Source organism: Dicentrarchus labrax, unplaced genomic scaffold (genome assembly GCF_905237075.1).
Source record: "Dicentrarchus labrax unplaced genomic scaffold, dlabrax2021, whole genome shotgun sequence".
Classification (NCBI taxonomy): domain Eukaryota; kingdom Metazoa; phylum Chordata; class Actinopteri; family Moronidae; genus Dicentrarchus; species Dicentrarchus labrax.
The window spans coordinates 2,111,940-2,126,566 of NW_026136715.1; the positions used below are offsets into that span (position 1 = coordinate 2,111,940).

At 44.3% G+C, this 14,627-nt stretch overlaps 1 pseudogene; it reads left to right on the forward strand.

The window, feature by feature from the left end:
• Window positions 1-13,879, forward strand: part of LOC127377048 (PHD finger protein 20-like) — a 15,234-nt pseudogene extending 1,355 nt beyond the window's left edge.
• The last annotated feature ends 748 nt before the right edge of the window (window positions 13,880-14,627 follow it).

Genomic DNA, 14,627 nt, shown 5'->3' on the forward strand with positions numbered 1-14,627 from the left:
TCTTTGACTTATTATTTCTATTATATATATTATTGATGAGTCCTACGTGCACTGTGATAATATCAATCAGACAGTCTGTTTTATTGAGTACAGAGACGGAGGGGACCACAGGGACCACAGAGACCACAGAGACCACAGGGACCACAGAGACCACAGAGACCACAGGGACCACAGAGACCACAGAGACCACAGGGACCACAGGGACCACAGGGACCACAGAGACCACAGAGACCACAGGGACCACAGAGACCACAGAGACCACAGGGACCACAGGGACCACAGGGACCACAGAGACCACAGGGACCACAGGGACCACAGAGACCACAGAGACCACAGGGACCACAGGGACCACAGGGACCACAGAGACCACAGGGACCACAGAGACCACAGAGACCACAGGGACCTCGAACACAGCAGCCAGCTGGAGGGCTCCGCTCGCGCATGCGCCCTGCGGACAGCCCAGTATGAAGAAGAGAGCCGTGCACAAGTAGCGCGAGAGGTAAACCCGCTGTAGTGATGGTCGTTTAACGGTTACCGGTCAGAGTCCCGGTGGAGCCGCGGACGCACGCTCACCAGCGGCTCCGCTTCCGGGACCGATAATACCGGATCGATGTGTTTGCTAGCTGTCACTGTGACACCGAGCTAGCGGCTAACAGCTAGCTCCCTGTTAGCTCGTCTGTGTGAGTCAATGGAGGCTGCGGCAGACTAACTCCGTTCCTCCGGCCGAACATCTGCAAACATCTGCAAACATCTGGCGGCTTCCGTCCGCTCCAGCTGCGGCTCGGGGGCGCGTGGCCGTGGAGTTTGTCGCGTCACTGTCTGGTGCTGTTTGAAGCTGATAGCGTTAGCATTGTTGCTACTGTCAGATAGCTTCAGTGGCTCTCGGGAGGGGGCGGGACTCTGCGTGGAGTGACAGCAGAGACCGTCCAATGAGCGTTCAGAATAGGCGTCGTCAGCGGCTTCTCGGCCAATCGGCTTCTTTTCACGGCGGAAGCTAACGGCTGAGAAACGTCCAACAAACCGTGAAAGAGTTTCTTTCATTGATTTACATGAACTGCTGTCCGAGTTTGGATTCATGTTGACTTTAATGTCGTAAAGTAAACCTTTAATCTGTAGTAATTCACTGCTATATGTGTGGACATGTATGGAAAACTGAATTATAAAGTTTGCAACCGTTATGTCAGAGACGTTAGCGACGTCCAGCGTGTATGTCGTCATCACGTAACGTACAGTAGACGTTGCCTCCAAACTTACTGAAACAGCTCGTATGTGGTTTTAATATTGTTACAGGTGGTAAAGTGTCTCTATACTGACACACAACGATGTTTTCATTATTATTTAATTATTATTTTTCTTCATTAAGTTGAAAAACCTTTAACAGGAAGACGAACGTGTAAGGCGATGCGCGCGCTCACAACGTCATCGTGTAACAGCTGTCACAAGTCGCGCGCTTTTTGGGGGAAATTAATCCCGGTCCAAATTTTTTTTTCAAAATAAAAGTTTTGGCATTTACTCTGAAGCATGGATTTGTACAAATAATTAAACATAAAGTCTTGATTTTTACTACAACTACAATTAATTACTATAATATGTATTTCTCGTCTTTTCACTGAACATCTTTCATTTCATCTGTGCTTTAAACATCTACAGACAAACCAATGTGATCAATGAAACTCTGGTTCAGGCTCTAACAAACAAAGTGTGATGTAAATTCCCAATAACTCATTTTTAAAAGTACATTTACTGGATTAATTATTTCTCTGTTTCTTCAGATGAAGACTCCGCCAGAGAGGTCAGGAATCATCTTCGAGGTCGGAGCTCAGTTAGAAGCCCGAGACCGCCACAAGAACTGGTCTGAACCACACACACACACACACACACACACACACACACACACACACATTCAGACACATCTGTTGTGACATCCAGTCCTGTAGAAGTATGATTAAAGTACATGTTTATTGATTTAATTTATTTTAAACTTTAGACTTTCTTTGCGTTAACCTCGTCCTCTCCTTCAGGGGGGAGATAGAAAGTGTGTCTTTCCTAGTCATAGATCTGTAATAAACATGGTGTTTTGGTTAGGGACCTATTCAAATATTGAACATTTAGAGTGTGTAAGGGCTCAGAACATTATGGTTGAAGAATGTGATGGCCTCTCCCCAGGCTCTCCTATGTCTCAGAGAGTTGTTGCAGCCAGTTTTGGGGTGATACCACAGATTTAGGGCAGAATTTAACCATTTTTGACCACTTTGGTGATTGGATGGCGAGCACTGCTGCTCTGGAAACCGCTCAGAAACCCCCTCATTGTCATTATAGCTAAGAAAGCCATACATCCTCTGACTGCCCTCGGTCTGTAGTTTGTGGTTGTACAGTTTCATGAGGCTTTGATTATCGTAGAGGTCACAATAGGTTTTTATACAGCGAGGTCTAGTTTTAAAAAATGGCCTCACTACAGTCTAATAGTGACTTGGGGCACTGACATCATCACAGGAATACAGTCGGGCTCATTGAATCCTGTCGTCGTCCCGTCAGGTACCCGGCCACCATCGAGAAAATCGACTACGACAAAGAGCAGGTCCTGATCCACTACCGTCAGTGGAGCCGCAGACACGACGAATGGTTTCATTGGAGCTCGCCGTACCTGCGGCCGCTGGAGCGAGTCAGCCTGAGGAGGCAGGGCATCAATCCACCGTGTTCTCAGCCGGTACGACCACAGACTGTGTGTGTGGTGTCTTGGGAGGGGTTGAACACGAGTCGTGGTTACATTTAAAGCCCCTACGAGGAACGAACCCAGGCATTATCAATAACTACATAGAAATAACCGATCTGATGATGGTCTTGTTTCTTTAGTGGTCGCCTATATTTCAGGATTTCATCCATTTCTGTGAAGGAAACTAAATTAAATAGTTATTTTAAAGTTTATATTATTATTTAAGATATAAACTTAATAGAAGCCTTCATCCTCCTGATAGAGCTAATAGAACAATAGCTGAGCTTCAGGGACAAGAAAACACTGAATACGACAAAAGAAGATTTTTAAGTTTGTAAGATTGTGAACTAAAAAATAAGAAATACGTGGTTTACATTGACAGAGTCTAAGAATAGCGTGTTGCTGTCTTTGTTCCTCTTCCTCTCTGATTACATTGTTGTCTGTCTGTCTGTCTGTCTGTCTGTCTGTCTGTCTGTCGCAGGTGTTTGTATCAGGTACGAAGGTCCTGGCCTGTTGGACAGACTGTCGTTTCTACCCGGCCAAAATCCTCAGGGTCAACCGGGATGGTGAGGCTCAACTACTGATGTTATGTTACTGTACAGTGTAATCAGTTGATTTCCATACAAAGTAAGTGTGTGTGTGTGTGTGTGTGTGTGTGTGTGTGTGTGTGTGTGTGTGTGTGTGTGTGTGTGTGTCAGACTCCTACACGGTGCGTTTCTATGACGGCGTCGTTCGGACTGTGAAGCCCACCAAAGTCAAACCCTTCCAGGAAGTAAGAAATACTGCGATCCCATTGGTCCTCATCTAACTGGCTTCACCAATCACAACTCCATTGATCTGATCTTTGTTTGTTTGTTTGTTTGTTTGTTTGTTTGTTTGTTTGTGTTGTGACACAGAAGTCCAGGTCAGAGAAGAGTGCGGTGGGAAGCGAGGGATGGGAGGAAGGGGAGAGCGAGGAGGAGGAGGAGGATGATGGTAGAGAGAGAGACGAGGAAGAGGAGAAGAAAGAGGAGGACATGGAGGAGAAGGTGACGTCAGAGGAGAAGGATGGAGCTGAGGAGGAGGAGGGGGAGGAGGAGAGGAAGAGGAAGGCAGAGCCGTCATCCTCCAATCCACCAGCAAAGAAGAAAACAGACGACAGTAAGTTAAATGATGAACGCACACAGAGGAGGTCTGATACAATCCACACAGTTTAAATGCAGAGTAGGTGAGGAAGACGTCCCAACCTAACCAATCGCTCCTCTCCCAGGCAGGAGCAGCGGAGCTCAGAGTGAGCCGATCACAGCCGACTGCACCCAGCCGGCTCCTTCTAACCCCGCCCACGTGGACCGAGGTAGACATCAGACACTGCGGCGCCATAATCACTGTATCACATTGAGTCAGTGCAGGGATGTGATAGATGCTCTCGGTCAGGGCTGCACGATAAAGTAACATAAAGAAATCATATTAAGATTATTTCTCTGTTGTTTGATCTTTTTCCTTTCTCTCTCTCTCTCTGTCAGACGTCCTGTTGGAGCGTCAGGCCCACCTTCCCACCACACACAAATTCAGCAGAGAGCCACGTAAGAGCACTCACACACCACACGAACTGTACACTGCATTAACACAAACCCCTGTAACAGTTAGAACTGGGTTCCTACGCAGTATGGAAACAAAGAAAAGAGAGTTCCCACGCGTCCTGGAGAAACCTCCAGAAACCTGGACATTTACAAATATATAATAAAATAATGACCAAATATCTTGGGAATAATCTTTGTTGTTGTTGCTGTTAAGTACACACACAGCTATGTTAATTATATGACACTTTCTGCTTGTAGCTTCTGGTAATAGTTGAGAAGAAGGTTTGTGAGCTTGTGCTGTCCTGTAGTGTGAAGAAAACTCCTGGAAAATGATTCCTTAAAGAGAGTGGGAACGCTGTTTCCTGTATAACTGTACCAGATCTGGACATCTGGGACCAAATTAGTTTGATGGAATATGCTGCTATCTATATCTTTAAAATCTTTGAATTGTTTACATACATAGCATCATAAATAAGCTTGTTTATCAGTTACACAACGATGTAGGCGGAGAAAAAAGGTTTTTTCTTTTTTTTTATAAAAAGGGAAAAAAAAAAATGAATTGTATTACATACAGTAGCTGTCTACAACTTGTAAGTTATACTGGAATAATAACAAATATAGTCTGAATGTAGCATCTTAACAGTTGGATCAAACCATTATTTACATTATAAGAATTAGCTAGCTATTCTCAAATGTTGTCTAAAACATTTACAAAGTAAATGAGATGATGTATGTATAATTTTAACTGAGGGGGAAAAAAATAAACTATATATATATATTTATAAAATAAAAAATAAAATATATAATATATATTTATAAAAAATTATATATATAATAAAAAAAAAAAAAAAAATAATATAAATTATAATATATATAAAAAAAAATATAAAAAATAAAAATATAACACTATATATAGATATATTACACTATATTTTTAAATATATCATTATTTATATAATATATATAACACTATTATGTATTTTTGATTTATACCTTATATACGATATATTATACTATAGATATGATATATATATATATAGTGAGGGATTATAAGGGATAATCACCGATGGGGCCGGGCAATAAACAGTTTATATGCCCGGCTGGTGGACGGCTTACCGCCCCCGTTTATTCTACTTCTTACTTGCAAGCATAATAAAACAATTCAAATACTTTAATAATTATGTTTTTTCTTATTCGTATTGCATGCTTATTGAATGTATACTCTGTTTGCGTTCATCTCCCTCAAAAAGTAGTCCCCCTTAGAACTACGGCGAATAACGTTAGCTCAGCTGCAGCTAATTAGTTTCTATAGCAACCACACAATCACTAACGTTAGTTTAATAATGTAGTTGCTACATTGTATCGACTAATTTCCGACCATTATAGACTTTTTAAACAAGGGTTTTTGCCTGTTTGAATGTATGTGATAGGAAAAAAATACAAGCGGCGTATTGATCTACTATTTGATGACGCTGTGCTCAGTCAGCGGACAATATGCCGGGTTAATGACTATATCTTATTCTACCTCGTTTCAGAATGCTTGATTCTGATTGGCTGGGAGGAGGAACCCTATATATACGATATAGTGTAATATATCGTATATATAGTGTACTATATGCAATGTAGTACACTATATATATATTACTGTAAGACGGCTGCATCTGTCCTTTATTATTCATTAAGCTTTAAAGCACATCCTGTATAATACTGTTGAAAGGTTTCAATACTTGAGTTGGTAGTGGGTCCAAAACAAGTATTTTCATGAAGCTCTATGAAACATTTAACAAAATAAAGTTCTTAAATATGAAACATTACTTGCGACTGTGTGTCTAAAGTAGACAAAATATTTTATTTAAAGCCATAAACCACCTGATCAAAGAATATACAAACCTCAGACATTTGATGCACACCCAGACACCCACTCTGTCGCTCTGTACCTCCGTCCCTTCTCCCCTCTCTCAGTGTACCGGGTCATAAAGAACCAGCCTCCTCCCATCCTCTCCATTGAGTTGGACCACAACCCCTTCAAGTGTCCCGCTGCGGGCTGCACCAAGTCCTTCAGGAAGGCCAGTCTGCTGCACTACCACATCAAGTACTACCACTCCGACCAGCAGCTGGACGAACGAGGCGGCGAGCAGGAGGTGCCGAGGTGGGTCGACGGTTCGAATCCCAGAACAGAACCGGAGCTTTACAGAAAGTTAGCAGGAGGAACCGTTGTGTTTAACTCTGACTGCGGTTGTTTGTAGGAGGAAGCGGTCGTCTTCTAAGGGAGGCGACTTCGCGTCAGAGATGAGGAATGAGGACCAGAACAATAGCTGTCACCATGACGACAGAGAGCACAGCGCCATGGGAACAGGTAGGACGGCTACGCACGCACAAACACGCCGATAACGAACGCCACGATCGGTCCGAGCTTCAAACCAGGCACAGAAATTAGATGGTTTTAAAAGTGTAACACGAGGAAGTTTCTCTGCCCGTCTGTGAGCAGAAGTGAAGAAGGACGGAGAGAGGGAGAAAGCGGGAGGGCAGGACAGAAAGGAGAGGAAGAACTTCCTGAGAGTCAAACTAAAGAAGAAGAAAAAGAAGAAGAAGAGGAAGAAGAGTCAGTCAGGAGGTGAGAGTCAGTCACATGTCATTCAGGAGGTTTGAGTGTTATCTCATTGATTGTAATGAGCTGCTTTTACTGAGTTTAATGTGATTCAGTCTGCAGAAAAAAGCAAATAACAAAGCAAATAACTGTAAATGTAATTGGTAATGTGTCTGCAGAATAAGTGATTATAATATATACATATAATAATAAGTGTTTGACACAACTCTGCTGTTAGCTGTGTCAATAAGAGGACAAATCAGCTGCCACACTACAATAACTAACTTCCTGTTTGTCACTTTCCTCTCATGCTGTATCTTTGCCTCGTGTGTCTCTCTCTTAAACTCTCCTGTGTGTCACAGTTTGAAAGCCTGTGCTGCAGCTGATCAATATGTGTATTATCACTGGTAGTATTGGAATAATGACCACGTGTTTGGTGTGTGAGTATTTATTGTTTCTTTCTCCTCGTCAGGACTCTGCAGCAGCGATGACGAGAACTCAGACAGACCTCCGATCACTCTGAGGCTGCCCGCTGAACATCACAACACACACACGCAAGGTGGGAACTCTATCTCTCTCACACCACACACACACACACACACACACACACACACACACACACCTGTGCGTTCTTATTAATGTGAAAGTTTTGATATCTTGACTGTGCAGAAGACGGTGGCTCGTCTCTAACCTCAGCAGCTCTCCCTCCAGTGGACGACGGCAGCGACTGGTCGACGCTGACAGCAGAGAGCGGGGAGGACACGCCCTCTTGGCCTGTTGGTACGGAGACAGAGGAGTGTGAGGTGGTGAGGTGTGTGTGCGAGGTGGACGAGGAGAACGACTTCATGATCCAGGTAAGCACACACACACACACACACACACACACACACACACACACACACACACACACACACACACACACTCTCTTAACTCTCACACAGGAGCAGAAAGATGTTTTTATAACTATGGCTTTCCCATCCTCTGTCTGTCTGTCTGTCTGTCTGTCTGTCTGTCTGTCTGTCTGTCTGTCTGTCTGTAGTGTGAGTCGTGTCTGTGTTGGCAGCATGGCACCTGTATGGGTCTCTATGAAGACAACATCCCCCACAACTACATCTGCTACTATTGCAGACACACTGCAGGTAGGATCTGTCTCTCTGTGTTTGGTATGTTTGTGTTGATTAGAGGAGGTACACAGTCACTGCTCTCTGGACAGAGCCGGCTCCAGACTCTCGGTTAGCAACTGCCCACATTACCCATCATACCTTGTGTAGTTGTAGTTTTTATGTTCCACAATGGTAATGTTACTCATTGTTAGTGTTTGTAATCTGTCTGTTCAGAACATGCTGGTTTATAGTTTTAATGAATAAAGAGGCGTCACTCCGGTGGTGTGTGTGTGTGTGTGTTTTTTTTTTTTTTTTTTTTTTTTGTGTGTGTGTGTGTGTGTGTGTGTGTGTGTCTCTCATCCTCACCTACAGGTTGGAGGCGGGCTCAGCGTTTCCTGTCAGAACCCGATTTGCTGATATCAGGTCACATGTTCGGCCTGTCGTGTGTGAGGGAGAACTACTCGGAGATCAACGCCTCCAAGATCTCGCACACCAGCCGTCTGCTGGCGCACTCACACGGCCTCAATCAGGTCCTCAGTGGGTTGCAGCTCAAAATCAGTCTGTTACAGTGAGTACGGTTCCATCAGTGCCTCGCTTCCTGTGTTCGAGTCCACAGAGACGTTTGTTTGTTTGTTTGTTTGTTTGTTTGTTTGTTTATTTATTTATTTTGTCCACACAGCTCTCCGTCCCCCCGATCTGCAGCTGTGGAGGTTGCCGTGGAGACAAGAGGAGGGGTCGAGATTGACGTCCGGCCCGAAAGAAGAGCCTCCCCTCTGCTACGTCAGCAGCGAGCACTGCTACCAGAAGCCCGGAGCATCATGGGAAATATCAGAGGAGAGAGAAAAGGAAAGGCAGACAGCTGCAGTGAAAGAGGAGCAGAAGGTAAAGACTGATTCTGTCTGAATCCAGTTAAATGAAGTTAAATTACACATCTGTCGTCATTATCCCTTCATCTTTTAACTCTTTAAACGTATTTAAATTAGATTTATATATAATACAGTGTCAATGCTGTACAAACTACCCACATACTCTCTGCAGCTACAGAGAAACTGTTCCTTAATGACCTCAAACATCCAGATCTCTTCCTGTTCCTGTTACTTATCAGCCGACATCCTTTATATGCTGATATCAGCCTGTGAGATTCATTGATCGGACAGATGTTGCTCTAGTTATTTACAACCAACGCCTCAAATCTTAAACTGGATGTGGAATAATAATAATAATAATAATAATATTAAAACATCCAACCTTCCCTGAGCGCCACCATGAGGTTGACGTGGTTTGAAATATCGGGTTCATACGTACATGTTCAAGATGAATCGTAACAACTTTGGTGATTCTGTCCAATAATTTGGTTTATGACCTGCAGAACGAAGATGTTCCTTTATTGATCAGGAGCAGGACGGTGAATGTAGAGCAAAGAGTACAGAAAGTGTTAATGTTTCCTCTGAATGAGGAAAGTCTGACTTTACGTGTACGTCAACCACAGTAAGGGATGGAAAGGATGTGGAAGTCGGTGTGGTGCTAAAAACCCCCCCAAAAAAACCCAAGCATGGATCAGAGAGACACAGACCGTCAGTACAGTATCTCGGCAGCACTACGCAGGCTGCTGCTGTTGCTATGAGACCACCCAAAACCAGTTTGAGGCTCTGGGCTCGTTCTCGTAAGTGTGGAACTATTTTTTGCTGCTCGTGCTCTGAGGGCTGCGGAGAGAGCAGAGAACATTGTGTTATCATAAAAACACGTTTCCTTCTGTCTGCTTCTTCCTCCTGTAACACCAGGGTTGTTTTTAGTTCATTAATCATTATCAAATCATTAATCTCACAAACCACAGAATAATATAATAATACTTCCTCCAGGTAGATTTATTCAGAGTTCTTTAGTTGGTGATTAATTGCTGTGAGGTGGCCGTCTTTGACCCGATAAAGCAGAATTTCTGTCTGTGTTTTGGTAGGAAATAAAGCCCGAAGACGTCGACAGGAAGCCAGCTGATGTCTCCACGGATGCACACATTGTGACACAAGCAGACGCACCCACAGACCCCCGCGTAAAAAGAGAGAACCACGCACACACGGACGGCTGCGAGCACGCACACGCTCAGACACACACGCAGGAGCCTCGTCCCGCGTCCGTGGCCGAGTGTCAGCTGAACCTGCTGGACCACGTCGAGTCTCTTCACCACCAGATCAGTGCCAGGATGGACCTGATAGAGCGGGAGCTGGACGGTAACACACACACACACACACACACACACACACATTATTGGAAAGAAGACCCCGTTTTAAAGCTCACGACTAATCACAACAATCTCTCTCTCTCTCTCTCTCTCTCTCTCTCTCTCTCTCTCTCTCTCCAGTGTTAGAGTCCTGGTTGGACCACTCGGGCGAGCTGGAGCCTCCCGACCCTTTGTCCCGCCTCCCGCAGCTCAAACAGCGAATCAGGCGGCTGCTGCGCGACCTGTGCATTGTGAGACGACTGTCGGTCTGGCGCTGACACTTTTCACTCCTTAAAACTCTGACCCCCCCCCTTGACCTTTGACTCTGCAGAGTCACTGCGAGCCAAAAGGAGCGGACTGACGGACGGACGGGGCGAGCACACGTGTAGACGGACTTGTCGAGAGCGAGTCGTAGAGCGCGACACTCTGAGTCTGGAGAGAAAACTGTGGTTTGTTTCCACAGAGTCACAGGACAGCGCCCCCCGGTGGAGAAAAGGTGCACTGCAACACAAAGAGGAAGAGTTTTATAAACTGAGCATTTTCTTTCAAATATCACAAAGGTACCAGAACATTTCCCAAACCGCCTCCAGCTGGACTCCGTACGGCGTCCAACCACGCGCTGATGACAGGTTTGATTATTGATCGATTTGGTTCTTGCTGTTCTTCCTGACGCGGAGCATGTGTCGTCATTAGCATCAGACCGAGTTTACAGCTGAGTTTAGCCTGAACGTTGGCGGCCGTCCACACTCACAAACTCTAAAACATCCAAACGTAACGGCGCCAGAAGGATTTTGAGTTTTTTGAAGACATGAGAATTTAGTTCAAAGATTTACACAGTGAAGGTTTTATAAGTTAGAGATTTTGTAATTGTACTATAACTAGTGCTGACTGTAATTATCCTTGGAAAAACATTCTCAGTGTTTTAAAGGGACAGTTTGGGTATTTTGAAGTGGGGCTGTACGAGGTCCACAGTCAGTGTATTACCGACAGTCCTATATATAGAATATTTCCACCACTTTCCCTCGCCGTTACACTGCCTTGTTCTTTGGCACTAACGTTTCCTACACATAGCAGTAAACCCAGATGCGCCGTGCACTGTATCACGCCGCCGATCAGCTGTTGGGCTCCAGTTACAGCGACACAACCATGTCTTTAAAATCTTCAAGATTTGAGTCTGCTCTCACGTCTTTGTGATCCAAACAGCTGATCTGCAGCCTAATACAGTGCTCATCATTAGGGATGTGGAAGTTTTTATTAAAGTGGTGGAAATATTCTTAATATTGTGTACACATGGTGCAAGATTAGCACCACTCACCAACCATTTGGCCACTGAACCCTGAGAGTCCACAGCAGCTCTGCTTCTGTACCGGGACTCCTGTCTGCTTCCACAAACTGTTTACTGCCGGTGACACACTGAAAACCAAAACCTGAACTATCCCTTTAAGGCCACAGCAGAAATTATTGCGAGCTGTTTCCTCTGCTGTGGCGTTTTTGTTCTTATCGTTCAGTAAAAAGTTAACGAAGAGGGGACGAAGCTCTCAGCGTGAACTAGCATCGACAAGTTAGCTCGGTCGCTAATGTGACAACAAGTTCACACAGTTTATTTCTGCCATCGGCTCCCGTCTCATCACTGTGTCCCCAACCATTTATCACCAATAAAACTAGTGCAACAGCAGCTAATAAGCTACAACCGCTTCCCTCATTTGGGACTTTCTGTATTTTCGTTTTAAACGCCGGTGTTAGCGGGTCGTTATCGGACTGCCTCTCCAGCTGTGAGAGCCACAGTGAGTCAGACTCAATCATACACATGGATATGTAAATGAAGACATTATGGGTGTCAGCTTCTATTTCCTCAGTTTCTCTCCTGACTTTGTCTCAAAGTAACAAACTCAGCTCAGTTTTCTCGGCCTTTTCTCTCTTTTGATATTTCTTTATCAGGTTTTAGGTGAATTCTTCTACTTTTCTAGATTATTATCGGCGCTTTTCTTTTTTTTTTTTTCTTCTGACTTTACTAAGAAAAATGTCTATGAAGCTTTGTACAAACCATATTTTAATGAGCATTTACCTTTGGGAACAGCATTTGTATACATACATATTTCAGCAGCATCTCTCCGGCCTTCTTTAGCAAACAGCTGGCTCGTAATAAGTTCTCGTATATGTGAGTTCTCTTTCTTCCAGTTTAGCCTCGACCCTCTGAACGTGTTCACCGCTGTATATAGAAATCATTCATTACAGATGGAGAGTGCTGCTGGTGCTCTGAGTTTGCTAACAGTCCAATAAACTCTGTCCACATAGGGTTTCTTTCTGGCAGGGCGCTGGGAGAGCTGGGGTGTTTCTATGATGACTTCTTGATCATTTCTAACAATATGTGTTAGCTTTACAAGCATGCTGTGGTTGTGTAAAGCTGAAGAAAAAGCAGGTGGAACTCCACTGTGTGTGTGCAGGAGCTGAGCTCGGCCAAACAACCAGGCAGACAGAAGTTAAACGTGGTAGAAAACTCAGTAGGTTTCTGTCTTTTCATTGGTTTCTTTTCTGTCTCTGTTGTGATGATGATGTATCATAAAGCTCAGGATGGGCAGAACATTCATTTTCTGAAGTGTGACCAATCCCCAATCTAATAGATCAGTGGTTCCCAACCCGGGGCTCACCTCAAGTCTTCTTTATTATGAGGCGTGTAAGAATATGCACAGATATCTCAGTATTTTGGTTTAAAAGTAAATTTAAAAAGGGCCTAGCATGATGATAAAACTACGTAATGCAGAGGATTGTATAAAAAGTTCCCTAAACAGGAAATAATCTGCTCAAAATTCATCCAAATCTCTGGTTTTACACAAATTTCCTGCAGTTCCTGTTTGAATAGAATCTGAAATATCCATAAAATATGTCAGAAAAATAGGTCCCCTGAGGTTAAAGGTCAGGAACCACTGTAATATATGATTGGTTGCTCGTTGCTCACACTAAAAAGATGGCGTGCGCTCTACGCTCTCTCCTCGCTGGCGCTCAGAAGAAAACGCTGTGTGGACACAAAAAAATGTAAATATGTGAAAGTGATTGTTTTCTACACTTGTATAAGAAACTAACTGTACAAAGCTGTAGATTTATTTTGATAGGAAGATTGCTTATGATTGGTGGGTTATTCCTCACAGTTGGGTAGAAGAGCGAAGAGCTTCTGTTGCTTCTCTTCCATTATTGTGAAGCTTCACTGGTTTCAGTTTTCATGCTGTTTGATTTCCCGGTTCAGTTGAAGTGAATTCAGATCCAGATGGTGCGTTCAGGTGCTCCTCGACAACTCGGGACGAGTCAGGTCTGAGTGCACCACATCGCCGGAGTCTGTGCAGTAGTGATCGGGGTTGGAGCCGCAGTATTGAACTCCTGCTGTCAATCATGTGAGCTTCAGATATCTAATTAAAACCAGACTGAAAAGAACATCAGCGCCACATAAACTCATCTAAGATAACAGAAACCGTCCCACCGAGGGGAGGGGGGGCGGTCCATGTGTTCTATGCCGATGGTTCACCTGCAGACTGGCTCACGTTAGCTCTGATTTGTGGAGGATGAGCCTGAACGCAGCACCAGTTCACACACATCAAAGCTTCAAAGTCAAAGTTGTCTCTTTTTTTATTTTTTACTTTCGTACTTTGTTTAAAGCATGAACAAAAAAAAAAAAAGTTTTCTGACTTTGATTAAAATGGTAAAATTTCAGTCTCTGTGTGTGTGTGTGTGTGTGTGTGTGAGAGAGTGAGTGTGTGTGAGAGAGTGTGTGTGTGAGTGTGAGAGAGTGTGAGAGAGTGTAGAGAGTGTGAGAGAGTGTGGAGAGTTGAGAGGTGTGAGAGTGTGAGAGAGTGTGAGAGAGTGAGAGAGTGAGAGAGTAGAGAGTGAGAGAGTGAGAGAGTGTGAGAGAGAGTGAGAGAGTGAGAGAGTGAGAGAGTGTGTGAGAGAGTGTGAGAGTGTGTGAGTGTGTGAGAGAGTGGAGAGAGTAGAGAGAGGAGAGAGAGTGAGAGAGTGTGTGAGTGTGTGAGAGGTGTGAGAGGTGTGAGAGTGTGTGAGAGAGTGTGAGAAGTGAGAGAGAGTAGAGAGAGTGAGAGAGTGAGAGAGTGTGTGAGAGTTTGAGAGAGTGTGAGAGTGTTGAGTGTGAGAGAGTGAGAGAGTAGAGAGTGAGAGAGTGAGAGAGAGTGAGAGAGAGTGAGGAGAGAGTGTGAGAGTGTGTGTGTGTGAGTGTGTGAGAGTGTGAGAGAGTGTGTGAGAGTGTGTGTGAGTGTGTGTGAGAGTGTGTGTGAGAGAGTGTGTGAGAGTGTGTGTGAGAGAGTGTGTGAGAGAGTGTGTGAGAGAGTGAGAGAGAGTGTGAGAGAGTGTGAGAGAGTGTGTGTGTGAGAGAGAGTGAGACATTCAGGAGATTATGTGTCAGACTTTACCACAAACAACCAAACTGCCCCCAGCAGCACGCCCCGGC